This window comes from Canis lupus, chromosome 25, assembly GCF_011100685.1.
Source record: "Canis lupus familiaris isolate Mischka breed German Shepherd chromosome 25, alternate assembly UU_Cfam_GSD_1.0, whole genome shotgun sequence".
NCBI lineage: Eukaryota > Metazoa > Chordata > Mammalia > Carnivora > Canidae > Canis > Canis lupus.
The window spans coordinates 27,675,588-27,691,097 of record NC_049246.1 but is presented as its reverse complement, the minus strand read 5'-3'; positions in this window follow the sequence as shown (position 1 = coordinate 27,691,097).

Sequence of the window (15,510 nt, the reverse complement as noted above, 5' to 3'; positions counted from 1 at the left end):
CTGCAGCCACTGCCTTTCTCTCTGTCTCTGCGGCCTTTCCTCCTCTGGGACGTGTGTGTGCCTGGCATCCTTGCTGTTGCCTCCTGTCTCTGCCGCAGACACGAGAGCGACTCCTCATTTTCCCAGTAGTTAAGAAACATATTTTTATTTCAAAGCCATATTGCTGAGTGAACAAAGATCATGTGAAGCCCTCAAATATTTTCATTATCCAGGATAGGTTCCCTCGGTGTAATGTGTCAGGTAATAAAATAAATGGTTCCTTAAGGTTTGGGACAGATTATATTTACTTCCTAAAATAAGGATTCCAACAGGAAGAAAAGAGGACGTTTACCTTCTACCAAGAAGTAATCGCCCGTCACGCACGGTTGGCTCCTCCAGGCCTTTCCCTCTGTGTACAGCGGGGGGTGTGGGCATGGGAGTGTGTGCGCGGGTGCGATGGGAGGGCCCCTTGGCTGGGCCCTGGTCCTCCCGGAGGGTCACCATCGCTCCTGTCCCCGGAGGCATTCTCAGTGGACACACATCATTTCTGCGGCAGCCCCGGCTGGGGAACCACTGAGTGCCTTCCAGTTATGTGACTCTGAGCTGAGAGTGAAGAATCCATCTGTGCCAGAAATCTCTGTTTCTGGAGCACCGGGTCCTCAGAGCACAATTCCTGGAACACCCAATCCTCCCCTTTTTGGAGCACCGGCTGTGGGCCCCTGTGCCTGGGCTCTCCTCATGAAAGGTGGAGAAGGGACTATTTGGGAGGAGGGACCCGGAGAGTACAGAGGAGCTGTAAAATACCGGGGAGGACATGCTGGCAGCAAGGCTTGTCCAGGGCCTGGGAGTGACACCCAGAGCCGGGAAGAGCTTGCCCCTTGCACCCTTGTGTGTTGTCCCCACAGCACGCCTGCGCTGAGTCCTGGAGCACACTTCACCCAGGCCCTGGCCCATCCCAGCCCCTGCCCCCGCAGGCCCTCCGGCCCTGCAAGTGACAATTGTTTCTCAGAGTTAAGTATAAAGTATCTAATAATAAGGAAGTTAGAAGCTATCTCAAACGTATGTGTGAAAGCATTCTGGAAGCACCATGTACTTAACCTAGGAAACAAGCATTTCTAGAATGGGGCTTTCAACTAGCATCTTCTTTGGCGAAGTTAGAAGCTATCTCCAAATTATGTGTGAACATACAAGGGAAGTGCCACATTCTTAACTCTGAGAAACCAGTGTTACTAGAATATAGCTTTCAACTAACATCTAATATAAGGATGTTAGACGCAATTTCAAAAGTATGTGAAAGCATAAGGGATGTGCCATATATTTAACTCTAAGATATAAGTGTCACTAGAATGTAGCTTGCTACTAGCATCTAATAAAAGGAAGTTAGTAGCTATCCTTGAGCTTGTTGTGAGGTCAGGTAGCATAAGCATGGTGATAGGTAGCAAGGCTATATTTCCCTTAGCTGCTCCCTTATCTGATTTCCATGCCTCTGTTCTGAAGACCAGACAATTCAGCACACAGAGAGACCTTTCAAGGAATCTTACTCCAAAGGCCAAACTTCAAACACTTGAATATCAGCCAGAAGAACCAAACTGTTACCCTCAATCCCTTCTATGTATCTCTACTTATGGGAAGGGCAACAAACAAGCCAACACCAGGAGATTTCCTTCTCTTTCATTAGGAAGAATGCAGGCCTCTTGTTGACAGGGCTCCCAAGTATAGGAAACAAGGTTTACCTTTGCCCAAGCCCACAGGTTTATTTTTCCTGAGAGAGGCTGCTTGCTAGGAGTTTGTGCTAGTTACTTCTTTCTTGACATTAGAATGTCTAGTCATCTCTAATGAAGAACTTTGCCCCCCTCCATGTATCCATTTCCAGCCTTCTGGTTTTTTTCAAACTAGACTCTCCCTGGGAGCTATTCAGATCCAGTGTCTCAGAGTAATATCCTCTACTTTATACTAAGTAATTCCAGCTGAGTCCTTGTGTCTGTGGGACAGATTGGGGCACAGTGCCCCTTGGAAGATGCTTTCAAAAGTCTGTCAACTTTAGGAGGCCTAAGGCATTTGAAGGAGCCCAGAAGATCATGTTTGTGTATAGGCTTGGCCAGAGGTTTTTAGAAGGAGCTGGCCTCATTTCTTGGGTAAAACAAAATGAAGTCATACATTTCTTTCACAGATGTATCCCTATCCCAACCCGATTTAATTGTAGATCTTGGCCTTCCTTGTAGCCATTTCCATCCCTTTGCTGATTTCTTATTTAGGGTTGGTTATGTATGGGGGGCAGGGGATTTTATCCACATAGCCAGCATATGAGGATTGGTTGCAACTTCCTGTAGCAGTCTTGTGCTAAGTGAGAGCATCCATGTCTGATATCCCAAAGGACAGATGGCAGTCCTCTCTTTGAGCTTGCGAAACCATCCTTCTGAGGAACAGAAATATCACCAATATACTCCATGCTGATAGACCTGGTGAGCTCAGGAAGTGCCCTTTCAAGTTATTCTTGTTTTAATAAATAGATTTGGTCCATAATTTATCCATTTCCATCTTCTTCCTCTTTATTCTATCTGGGTTCACCCTGTGAGCCATTCAGATCCAATGTCACAGAGCAATATCCTCTGCTTCAACCTGGGAAGTCTGGAAGATTCCTGTGTCTCTGGGAAGTGGAGACAACAGGGCCTCCTTGAAATTTAGTTTCACTGGTCCATTTTCTTGTACCATACAAGTTTGTACCAATAAACTCAAAATAGGTGAAAGGCCTAAATGTAAGACAGGAATCCATCCAAATCCTAGAGAACACAGGCAGCAACCTCCTTGACCTCAGCCACAGCAGCTTCTAGCTAAACACGTCTCCAGAGGCAAGGGAAACAAAAGTAAAAATGAACTTGGGACTTCACCAAGACCAAAAGCTTCTGCATAGCAAAGGGAACAGTCAACAATGAATGGGCAACGTATGGAATGGGAGAAGATATTTGCACATGACATATCAAACAAAGGGCTAGTATCTGGGATATAAAGAACTTACCAAACTTACCACCCAAAAACAAAGAATCCAGTCAAGAAATGGGCAGAAGACGTGAACAGGCAATTCTCCAAAGAAGACATACAAATAGTTAACAGACACATGAAAAAAATGCTACACATCACTTGCCATCAGGGAAATACAAATCAAAACTACAATGAGATACCACCTCACAGCAGTCAGAAGGGTAAAATGAACAATACAGGAAACAATCAATGTTGGTGAGGATGTAGAGAAAGGGGAACCCCCTAACACTGTTGGTGGGAATGCATACTGGTCTAGCCACTCTGGAAAATGATATGGAGTTTCCTTAAGAAGTTAAAAGTAGAGCCAGCAATTGCACTACTAGGTATTTACCCCAAAGATACAAATGTTGTGATCTGGAAGGGGCACTTCTACCTCAGTGTTCATAGCAGCAATGTCCACAATAGCCAAACTGGAAAGAATTGAGATGTCCATCGAGAGATGAATGGATAAAGAAGATGTGGGGCATATATATATATATATATATATATATATATATATATTACTCAGCCATCAGAAACAATGAATACTTAACATTTACATCTATGTGGATAGAACTGTACTGTGTTTTGCAGACTGAAGTAAGTCAATCAGAGAAAGACAATTATCATATGGCTTCACTCATAGGTGGAATATAGGAAACAGTGCAGAGGATCATAGGGGAAGGGAGGGAAAACTGAATGGGAAGCCATCAGAGAGGGAGACAAACCATGACAAGGGGAGGAAAGTGGGGGGGGGTGTATGTAGTAATAGGTGATGGGCATTAATGAGGGCACATGACATGATGAGCATTGGGTGTTATACACAACTGATAAATTATTGAACACTATATCTGAAACTAATGATGCATTATATGTTGGCTAATCGAATTTAAATTTTTAAAAAATTTTAGTTTCAGAACTAAGTTGACATTAGGAAACTAAATGCATTTGAAGTTTCTAAGCAGTGAATGTTTGTGTGTAGGCTTGGCCAGAGAACTTTAGAAAGTGCTGGCCTCATTTCCTGTGTAAGGGAAAAAAGTTAGACATCTCTTTACAGAGTTATCTCATTCTTATTTTAAATGTAGAGTATTGGCCCTGCTTGTAAACATTTCTATACTGTTGCTGATCTCCTATCTAGGTCTTGGTTCACAATGAGGCTGGAAGGTACTTTTACTCAGGGCCAGCACCTAGAGATTAGTGGTGAGTTCCCCCTTCTTGTCCTGTGGGAAGTGAGAGAATTAGAGTCTGTTCTCCCGAAAACCAGCTGACCCTCTTGTCTCTGAGCTTGTTGCATGGTTGCCTTGGGTCAATGCATTGATGGGTAGTTGGGGTGCCTCCTTCCCCCTGAGTGATTGAGATGTCTTTCTTCTGGAGAACCTAGTTTGAAAAAAGAGCAAAGGAATGGAAGTGGACAGAGAGGTGATGAAAGACTTTCTTAGAGATGAGAATGAAATAATATTGAGATTTAAGTATCTAGCAAAATCTCTTAGCAAGCTGGCAGTCTCAGGAATAGGAAACATCTGTTGGCTTGGATCAATTGGAAACCTCCATTGGCTACACCTGGGGCAAAGGAAGCCACAGGCCTTCATTCTTCCTTCACAAAGTGAGGGCAAACTTCTGGTTTTGGATGTATCTCCTGCCTTTCCCCAGTGGAAAAAAAAAAAAAAAACAGAAGTGATTTAAGGTTAACAGATTGGTTCTCCCAGCTGATGATGTGTTTGGCAATGATCCTTGGAGCAGTATTCCTTGAAAAAGCTTTTTTGTACACTGAATAGGTCCTGGAACATATGGCACATGTGTGAACTGTCTGCTCTTCAGAATGAAGGCATCTCTGTCAGGCAGGGGAGAGAGACAACCTGGCTACTAACCCCAGCATGCAAAACAGCAGGACAAGAACCAAGCACTCACAGGCAGAAGGGGGAGGAAGCTTTACTTTTGGCTATCAGACTCTTTTTGCTCTCACATAGCACAGGACCAGAGTGGGAACTTGCCACCAACACTGGGTGCTGGTTGTGTGATGACAACTGTATTATCCCTGAATGGGAATAAATCTAGCTAGAAAAACAGCAAGATGATAGGAATGGCTTCAAGGGAAACCAAAATTCTCCATTTCAAATGGAAATGAAAGTTATCTGGGAGTAAGATATCTAACTTCATCTCCTCTTGCCCCAGAAATGAGGAAAGCTCCCTCCCAAAACCTCTAGCCAAGCCTACACACAAACCACCTTTGAGCTCCTTCAAATGACCTAGCCCTCCTGATATCAACATTGTTCTGAAGCCAAATTACAAAGGGCCCTGTGGCACAACCTATCCACAGTCACAGGGGCTCTGTCAGTTTCTCTGGTTTAAATCAGAAAATATTGTGCTCAGAACACTGACACTCAATGGCCTCCAGGAAGAACCTCATTGGAAAGAGGAGAACAGGGATGAATATGTATGCATGGAGGCAAGGTTCTTTATTGGCTACAAGGAGGAAAAAGTTCTACCTTTCAAATGGAATGGAATAAATATGGGATGGATATGTCTAACCTACTTTCTCTTTGCCCCAGAAATGACACCACCTGCCTTCCACATCCTCTGGCCCAGCCTACACACATTCTCTGATGGGCACCCTCAAATGCCCTGGGTTCCATGATGTCCACAGAGTTCTGAAACTCAAAGTGAAGCAGCCCTGCGGTCTAAGGTATCCCACAAGTCCCAAGGACTCTGCAAAACTCCCCAGAGTAAAGCAGAAAATATGGTTCTGAGACACTTCTTCCAAATGACCCCTAGTTTGAATTTCGTTTGAAAAAATAAATAAAATGGAAATGGACACATGGAGAGCCAAAGGGCTTTGTGGAGATGAGAATGGTATAATACTGAGAATGAAATGACTAGGACAATGTCCTAAAAATCTGGCTGTTTAAGGAATAAGAAATTCCAGTGGCTTTGGGCAAAGGGAAACTTCCATTGGCTACACCTGGAAAATGAGTAAACAAGAGGCCTGCATTCCTCTTTTTTTTTTTTTTTTAAATCTTTGGAGACAGCACTAGAGCAAGCATACACACGATGAGGGAGGGGCAGAGGGATAGACTCCTAAGCAGGCTCCAGGCCCAGCACAGAGCCCTATATGTGGCCAGATCTCAGAACACTGAGAACATGACCTGAGCCAAAATCAAGTCAGATGCTTCATCAACTGAGCGACACAGGTGCTCCAAGTTACCTTCATTCCTTCTTCACAAAGAGAAGGAATATTCTTACATCGGAGTTTTTCCTGCACTTCCATTAGTGGATAGAGACAGCAATGATTCAAGGTATGAGGCTGGACCCCCAGTGATGATCAAATACTTGGAACTGGTACTTGGATCATTCTATTTCTGCACTGAACAGGTCCTAGAGCATAGTAGGCATGCACAGTACATCTGCTCTTCAGAATGAAGGCATCCAAATCAAAAAGGGTAGTGAGACAAGCTAGATACTCATCTGTGTGCTTCCTCAGCTGGCCAAGAATCAAGTGCTCAGTGCCAGAAGGGCAAACTTTTCCTTCAAATATTAGACATAGATTTTTCTCTCTTAACACAGGTCCAGAATGGGAACTTACCACCAGACCCTGGGTGCTGTGTGAGTTAAAACACAACAGCCTGGGTGGCTCAGCAGTTGAGCATCTGCCTTTAGCTCAGGACATGATTCTGGGGTCCTGGGATTGGGTCCCATATCAGGCTCCCTTCGAGGAACCTGCTTCTCCCTCTGCTTGTGTCTCTGCTCTCTCTGTGTGTCTCTCATAAATAAATAAATCTTTTTTTTTAAAAAAAAAGAGAGTCAAATGATAGAAATTGATATACAAAATGCCAAAGATAAAAAAAAAATGCCAAAGATCTTCAGGAAAAGTGAACTACAATAAAAAAATATAGAAGAAGAAGAAGAAGAAGAAGAAGAAGAAGAAGAAGAAGAAGAGGAGGAGGAGGAGGAGGAGGAGGAGGAGAGTGGGATAATGTTGAGAATGGAGTGACTAGCACAATCTCATGACAATTTGCTTCTGGGTGGATCAGTGGTGAAGCATCTGCCTTGGGCTCTGGTCATGATTCCAGAGTCTCAGGTTGAGCCCTGCCTCAGGCTCCCTACTCAGTGGGGAGCCTGCTTCTCCCTCTCCCTCTGCCTCTGCCCTGCTCATGCTCTCTCTCATTCAGTCACTCTCTCAAATAAAATCTTTTTTAAAAAAGGAAAAGTTCTCATAATCTTATGGATTTTCTTTATTTTTAAAGCTTTTTTTTTTGTTTTGTTTTGAATACATCAATAGCCCTATCCACCCTCCCCGCCAAGAAATTAACTAGGTGTACTTCAAACTTGTAGGCTGCGCGAGTATGATTTATCACTGCCCCCCCTCGGAGGACTACTTTTACACTCAGACTTAGGTTTTCTGTTTCAGTGGGTCCAGGGCACAGGAAAGAAAACAGGTGCAACACGCAGATGTGGCCGCTTCCCTCCAGGTGGGATGTGAATGTGCCACAGCCTGCTGGCTCTCAGGATGTGCTATAGTTACACCATGGAGAGAATCTGGGAATGCCTCCCAATTCCCTGGGATGGAGTGTCAGTGCCCACGGAGAGTGGTACTAGCCAGTCCTGGCCATCAGGTGGCCTCCCCTTTGCTCCAGCTCTCCCTTGTCCATGCACACACACATATCCATCCATGCATGATGGATGGCTCATACTAAACTTGTGAATAAAAAAATAAATAAAATAAACTTGTGAATATCTACCCCATATTCTATGACAGTCAGGCAATGGGGGCCCAAGAGCATCCACTGGTAAGCCTAATAACTTACCCTCAACTGAGCAAAGAATTCAATCAGGAGAACAAGAAACTGTAGACAGCCACCCACCATCTACTTCCTTGTCTTGTTTCTTAACAGAAACCTAACTTAACTTAAGTGGCAAAATGCCCAGCTAAATTCTACACTTCTCAGGCTTCCTAGCAGCCAGGGTGTCTAACAAAACATAAATGTAAAAAAAAAAAAAAAACCATAAATGTAAGTGGCTGGGTAGGACTTATAGACAGGTACTGTGTGAAGGGATAGTGGCTGGTGTTCCCCTTGCCTTTCCCTGCTCACTCTTGTTTGTTGCCTAGAACAAGGATGTTGGCTGCCTAGAACAGCAGCCATTCTGGGACCAAGAGATTATAAAGACTTAGCCACCGGACCAGGGTCAACAATCAGATACTTCTGGACTTTTATTACATATAAAAAGTGAATACACTTCAGTCAATGGACACGCTTACATCTGTGTGTTTCATGTTCTGTAACAAAGAGATGGACATAGCTCATAACTGATACAGAAGATCAAAGATATGAGAGAAGAAAGGAAATCCCCTGGAGGAAGGCTTGGAAGGGTAGGAGATTGTGGAATTATCAAACAAGAAGGAGAAGAAGAAGGACAAGAAGAAGAAGAAGAAGAAGAAGAAGAAGAAGAAGAAGAAGAAGAAGGACAGAATTATCAAACAAGAAGGAGAAGGAGAAGGACAAGAAGAAGAAGAAGAAGGACAGTTGACAAAGAGGCAAATTTCCTCCTTAGAAATAGAAACAAAGACCGAGAAGGATGAATGGCAGCTTGTGAGCCCATCCTGAGGAGCAAATGGACAGGCAGCTTCTCTCATCCGGGGATATTAGAGATCATATGTTAAATGAATGAGGCATCAGGTCCTCAGTGAGAATGGAGGTGTTGGAAACACCATCCAGAGGAAGGGCAACAGGAGAGCATTGCCATCATGGACACAGGGACACAGGTGACAATGTGGCGGGCATCTGCAGGCTCACACATGTGTGTGGCCCATCGAGCCCCTGGCTCAGGAGTCTCACTGGCCACATGGGGACCCCAGCTCCAGCAAGCCCCCTCTCTCCAGTTACTGTGTGGGGGCCGTCCTGAGAACATACGCCACAGAACAAAGCAGAACCAGAAGGCCGAAGTTCAAATCCCAGCTCCTCCGTGCACCCATTGGGAAAACACTCCACCTTTTTATATTTGCAAAAGGGGAAGTAATACTCACAGGCAGCTCACAGTGTTGTCAGGAGGAACACCTAGGTAACATGCATGAAGCACTTAGTACTGGCACAGAGTAAGCACCACACTGGTGATACTGTTTGAGAAGCTATCTCAAAAGTAAGTGTGGAAGCATAAGGCAAGTGGCATATACTTAACTCAGAGAAACAAGCATTACTTGAATGCAGCATTCAACTAGCATATTGTTTGGTGAAATTAGTAGCTATCTCAAAAGTATGTGTGAAAGCATAAGGCAAGTGTCCTATACTTAACACTTAGAAACAAGTGTTACTAGAATACTGCTTTCAATGAGGATCTTATTTGGCGAAGTGAGAAGGTATCTCAAAAGTATGTGTGAAAGCTTAAGGCAAGTGCCATAAACTTAACTCTGAGAAACAAGAGTTATTTGAATGCTGCTGTCAACTAGCCTCTAATATAAGTAGTGATCCTGGAGTCCCAGGATTGAGTCCCCCATCAAGCTCCCCACAGTGAGCCTGCTTCTCCCTCTGCCTCTCTCTCTCTCTCTCTGTCTCTCATGAATAAATAAATAAAATAATAAAAAATAATAATTTGTCAGTTTTTTCTCTCAAATTATTGTTTACATTTTTATTGAGTTGTTATATGTTCTGGATACAAGTTTCTTTTTATCAGATATATAATTCACAAAATTTTATCTCAGTCTGTGGCTTAAATTTTTATTTTCTTAGTGGTGACTTTGAAACACTAAAATGTTTTTAATTTTGATGAAATTCAATTTATCAATTTTTTAATGGATTATACTTTTGGCAGTGTATCTACTAACTTTTTGCTTAACCCAAGGTTATGAAGACTTTTTTCCTGCTCCTTCTAGAAGTTATATGTAGGTTTAGTTTTCACATTTAGACCTATGAGTCATTTTAAGTTAATTTTTATGTATGGTTTGTGTTAAGGGTCTAAGTTAAATTTTTTTTTGTTTTTATTTTTATTTTTTGCATATGGCTATTCTATTGTCTCAGAACCATTTACTGAAAAAAAAAACTGTATTTCGTTTTATTGAATTATCTTAAGCATCTTTGCCCAAAATCAATTGACCATAGATTTCAGAATTCTTAATTCTGTTCCATTCATCCATATTTCTCTCCTTGTACCAATATTATACTATCTTGGTTACTGTAGACTTATAATAAGTTTTGAAATTGGGTACTATAAATCCTCCAACCTTGTTTTTCTATTTCAAAATTGTTTTGGCTATTCTAGGTCCTTTGCATTTCCATATACATTTTAGGATCACCTTATTGATATTTTGGTAGACCAAAAGAACCTATTGAGATTTGGATAGGGATTACATTGAAGCAGTAATCCCTGCTATCTAAATTGCAATTATACACCAGCACTGTTCTGTTCATCATCACTCTGGAATATTGTGTTGCTTCTATTACACCAATGACTACATTGTCTCTAGTCTCAAGACCAATCATCCTTCTCCATTTCTGTGTCAGAATTGAACAAGGGTTATGATTCACACAGGGTTAGCAGTCCCTGAACTGGCACCAATCTTGGTTTTAGCTATGCCCACAGCCTGGTTAAACACACAGACTGGACAGCAAGTACAGAGGCCAGGGTTCTACTTTCTTCATCTCTGTCATTAACCAGGCTCATGACCTTAGATTGTACAGGAGGTTCTATTTTTAAGTTCTCTTGGTGATCTTCCAGTCAGGCAACCATAGCAATTGACATTTTAAAAATATAGCCAAAGGAATCTTAGCCTGCATACTGGAATTTCCCTTAGCAGATGGTTTTGCTCCCATTGGAAAAGGCAGAAGTCAAGACCAGCATTCAGGTGGAAATGGTATACCAGTTGAAATATGTCATGCTTTCTAAGTTAGCTTTGAGGTGGTTCAGAGGACCCCTCAGAAGAATATTCTGATGTTTTTAACTTCATTGGAGGCAGATGTATAAGCATCTTAAAGAAAGGCAGAGATAGAAGAGCCTTCTTTTCTGTGGCAGGCAAGGCAGCTTTATGCTTGAGATTAAAAAAAAAAAAAGCAAGGATAAGAAGCAGCATAGGTGAGTACTCCATGGAGCTCAAGACAAAGAGATTGATGCAAACTAGAGGAGAAACTAATTTTCTTAGGAATGAAAGCTGAAAGAGTTTCATGTAGAAGTGAGGGCCCAGACTCTGTCCTCATCAAGTCACACATGAGGTTTCTCCCTTTAGGCATGCAAGCTTGCCCCAAGGTTATCACAAAACTCATGTAAAACAAGTATGTGTTGGACACAAAGAGGGACACCAGAGGTGCTTGTGAACAGAGGAAAGACAAGGAAGGACACAGCTAGAATATGGTCATAAACAAGCCAAGGAGGGAGGACTTAAGAGAAACTAAACCTGCTGACACCTTGGTCATGGGCTTCCAGCCTCCAGAACTGGGAGAAAATACATTTCTGTTGTTTAAGCCACACAGTGTTTTGTTATGGCAGCCCTAGATAACTAATATAATCCATAATAATTTTCAGATCTAGGAAGATATAACCCTTCTCCTTTGTATTCATGCCTTTTCATTCCTGTTCTCTCTGCCTTAGATACATCCCATATCCATCTGGGAAACCATGTAGCTTTTGCAACTGTGAATCTCTCCTGGACCATACTAGAAAATTAGTATGTCCTCTGTGCTCTCAAACACAATATACTTTTAGAACACTCATTGAGGTGAGTAGAAAATATTTATTTACATGAGTATTTCCCTGATTAAACTATACACTTCTTGAAAAGACTGTCTTTAATTGAAATTCAAATCCACAGAATTTTAATAAACATAATCATTTGTTCATAAACACATTTTGCTGGTTCACGTATGGCTTTTTTAAAAATGGGCATTTTGAAGCAAATATTTGTGGGTCCTAAAGCATATTAGATTGGGGGACCCTAATTAAGAAAAAGGATATAAAATTATAATTATAATAAACTAGGTACAAAAGTTAACATTTCCTATGGACTTTGGGTGATAATGATGTGTCAATGTAGATTCATCAGTTATAACAAGGGTACCACTCTATGGGGGGAATGCTGATAATGGGAGAGGCTATACATGAGTAGGGGCATAAATTATATGAGAAATATCTGTACCTTCCATTCCATTATGCTGTGAACCTAAATCTGTTCTAAAAAATAATAAAAAAATAATAAAGCACACTCAAAAAATAAATATGAAGGAAAAAATTTTAAAGTGCTTCTTTATTCTAAATAATTCAATAAGCAATCATGAACCTTGCTATATACTGAATGTTTGCATCCTTCAAAAATTCATATGTTGAATCCTAATCCCCAATATGATAGTTTTGGAAGGGAGGTCTTTGGGAAGTGACTAGGTCATGAAGACGGAGCCCTCATGAATGGGATTAGTGCCTTCATAAGAGACTACAGAGAACTTTTCCACCCATTCCACCTTGTGATGGCACAGCAAGAAGATGACTATCTATGAAACAGGAAGCAGAGTCTCATTAGACACCAAATCTGACTGTCCCTTTATCTGGGAATTCCCAATCTCCAGAAGTGTGAACAACAAATGTTTGTTGTTAAAGCCACTCAGTCCATGATATTTCTATTATAGCAGCCTAAACTGATTATGACAAATCTATTATCTAAACAAAAACTAGAATGTAATATCTAACTATATCATCACTACCATCACCATCTTCAACCCCCATCACACAATAAACATCATCCTGGTTCCTATATTCATGATTCCTTTATCCTTGGTATCCTTTTTATATGATTTGGTTACTATACACATACAATGTTTGTATGTAATTTTATTTATATGTATATACATATAATTACAGTAATTATCTATATATATCTATATATATCCATCTATCTATATGCTGGTGGAAAAAAGATGTATTTAATGTGTGTATCGTGTGTGTGTGTAGTAATTATATCTGTTTATATACCTACATACCTGCAGGTATAGATATAACTACAATAAATATACTATATATATATGTGGAAAGAAAGAAAGAGAGAGAAAAGGGATATATGCCTATTTTTAGATGTGTTTATTATAAAATAAGTATTATGTTCTATGTATTCTTTTGTTATATATTTATTACAATCAACTTTTTACATCACTAAAATTCATCCATATTATTGCATATAGTTTATTATCATACAATTGTGTGAATATACATTAACTTATTTGCTAGAACTCAATTTTTGGGCCAGTACTAGTACTAATACTTAATTTATTCACTAGTATTAAATTATTATTAAGCTTTTGTTTTTGTTAAAATCTGTACTATTCTGATTTGTCCTGCTATAAAGTTTTCTATATATGTTGTGAATATGTAAATGTTTACATGTGCATAAGTTTCTGTAATGATTCTCACCCCAAGATGGCTACATTCTAATTCCCAGAACCTGTATATATGTTAGGTTACATAGCAAAGGGGAATTAAATTTATGGATGGAATTAAGGTTGCTACTCAGCTGATCCTGAGATGAGATTATCTAGATTATCTAAGTAGGACCAATGTCATTCCAACAGTCTTTATAAGTAGAAGTTGGATGCAGAAGACAGAACCAGAGAGATGACACCTTGAGAACTCAGTCCAATGTTTCTGGCTTTGAAAATGGAGAAAGGGGGACCATAAGACAAGGGTGCAGAAGTCTCCTAGATGCTGAAAAGGAAAACAAATGAAGTCTCCCCCACAGCCTCCAGAAAGAATGCGGCTCTTCCAACACCTTGATTTTAGCTCAGTGAGACCTATTTAGGGCTTTGACCTCTAGAACTGTAGGACAATAAATGTTTCTTGTTTTATGTCACTAGTTTGTGACAATTTGTTATGGTAATCATAAGAAACTGATATAGGAAAGAAAAAAAAAAGAAACTGATATAGGTATATACTTACAAGTGGAGTGCCTGTCATAGGGTAATGTATTTTGAGTAGATATAGCCAAAGTGATTTCCAAAGAGTATGTATCAGTTTGTCCTCTCAATTGCAGAGTATGAGAATTCTTGTTTCTTTACATTCTGCTGACACTTAGTGTTTTCAAAATTTTTAATTTCCCTTCTGGGAAGTTATAAAGTTATCTCATTGTGATTTTAATTTGCATTTCCTTGATAAATAATGAGGGTTAAACATGTTATGTTTATAATATTATGAATATTATGATTTATATTACCTTTTATTGACTATTTCAAGATTATTTTTTCAAAGTGTTCAAGAATTGTGTTCCTTTATTTCTTGCTTACCTTTTTTCTTAACCATTTGCAGAAGTTTTAAATCAATTCTCAGACTCACTTTTAATTATAGGTGTTGCAAATATTTCTTCCCCTATTGGAACTGTGCCTTCAGATTAATAGATGTTATTTTTAATGTTATAGTTAGTATTATAAATCCATACACAGCTCCCCAGTTCTGGAATGTTCACAGTGTGGTGTGGTAGAACAAAGTGAGGAAATCCTATAGCACTCCACCAGTATTCACAGCTCAGGAAGTTAGGGGCTGGTGGCCAGGGAAACTTGGAAAGACAGAGAACCCTATTTGCAGCCTCTTTACCCCCAGGAAGCAGACTGGAGGAGAAGAGTATTGTGAATGTGCCTTTCGTTCACCTCTGACAGAGCTTTTTAATTGGTAGGAACACATGTGGGAACACATATATTTTGTGGATGATGTGGGAACTATATATGTAGAAAAATATGTTGTGTCTCAGAAGTGAAAAGAGGATTTTTGAGCTCTGGAGATACTGTCACAAAAAGGGGGAGCCACCATGGATACCTATTCCAACCTGATGGAGTTCAATCCCAGAGTCATGCTCTTTTCAGAAAAGAAGTGACGGGAATCTCGGGGTGGCTCAGCGGTTTAGCACCTGCCATGGGCCCAGGGCATGATCCTGGAGACCCGAGATCGAGTCCCACATCAGGCTCCCAGCATGGAGCTGGCTTCTCCCTCTGCCTGTGTCTCTGCCTCTCTCTCTCTCTCTCTGTGTGTGTGTGTCTTTCATGAATGAATAAATACAAAATTTTAAAAATCTATAAAAAAAAACGAAGCAACAACATTCTGTTCAAGATTGCAGCTCCTTTTCTCCACCTTTCATAAACAGAGGAATGACTAAATAGAGAATATAAATTATTAATACCCACCCCTGTAGGTCAAAAGGAAAGATCAAGAAAATAAGTAGAAAAAGGTATCTCATCTTTTTTTAAATTTTAAGACTAAAAGAATAAAAGACTATTTAAATTTTAAGACTAAAGCCAGCTATGACCTGGCTAGAACTAATCTGAGTTCAAAGATAGGCAACAAAAGCAAAAATAAACAACAACAAAACAGCATGAGTTAAATATAGCATTATAAATAGGTAGAAGATTGATTAATTGATTGATTGATTGATTGATGAGTATAGATATAAATATATGTAAAACATAAAACAATAAAACAAGGAAATAGACATTTACTAGGAAATAGAAATTTTAGCTTTATTTTATCATCTTTCCTCAAAGAAATTAAAGCTGACTCTATAAT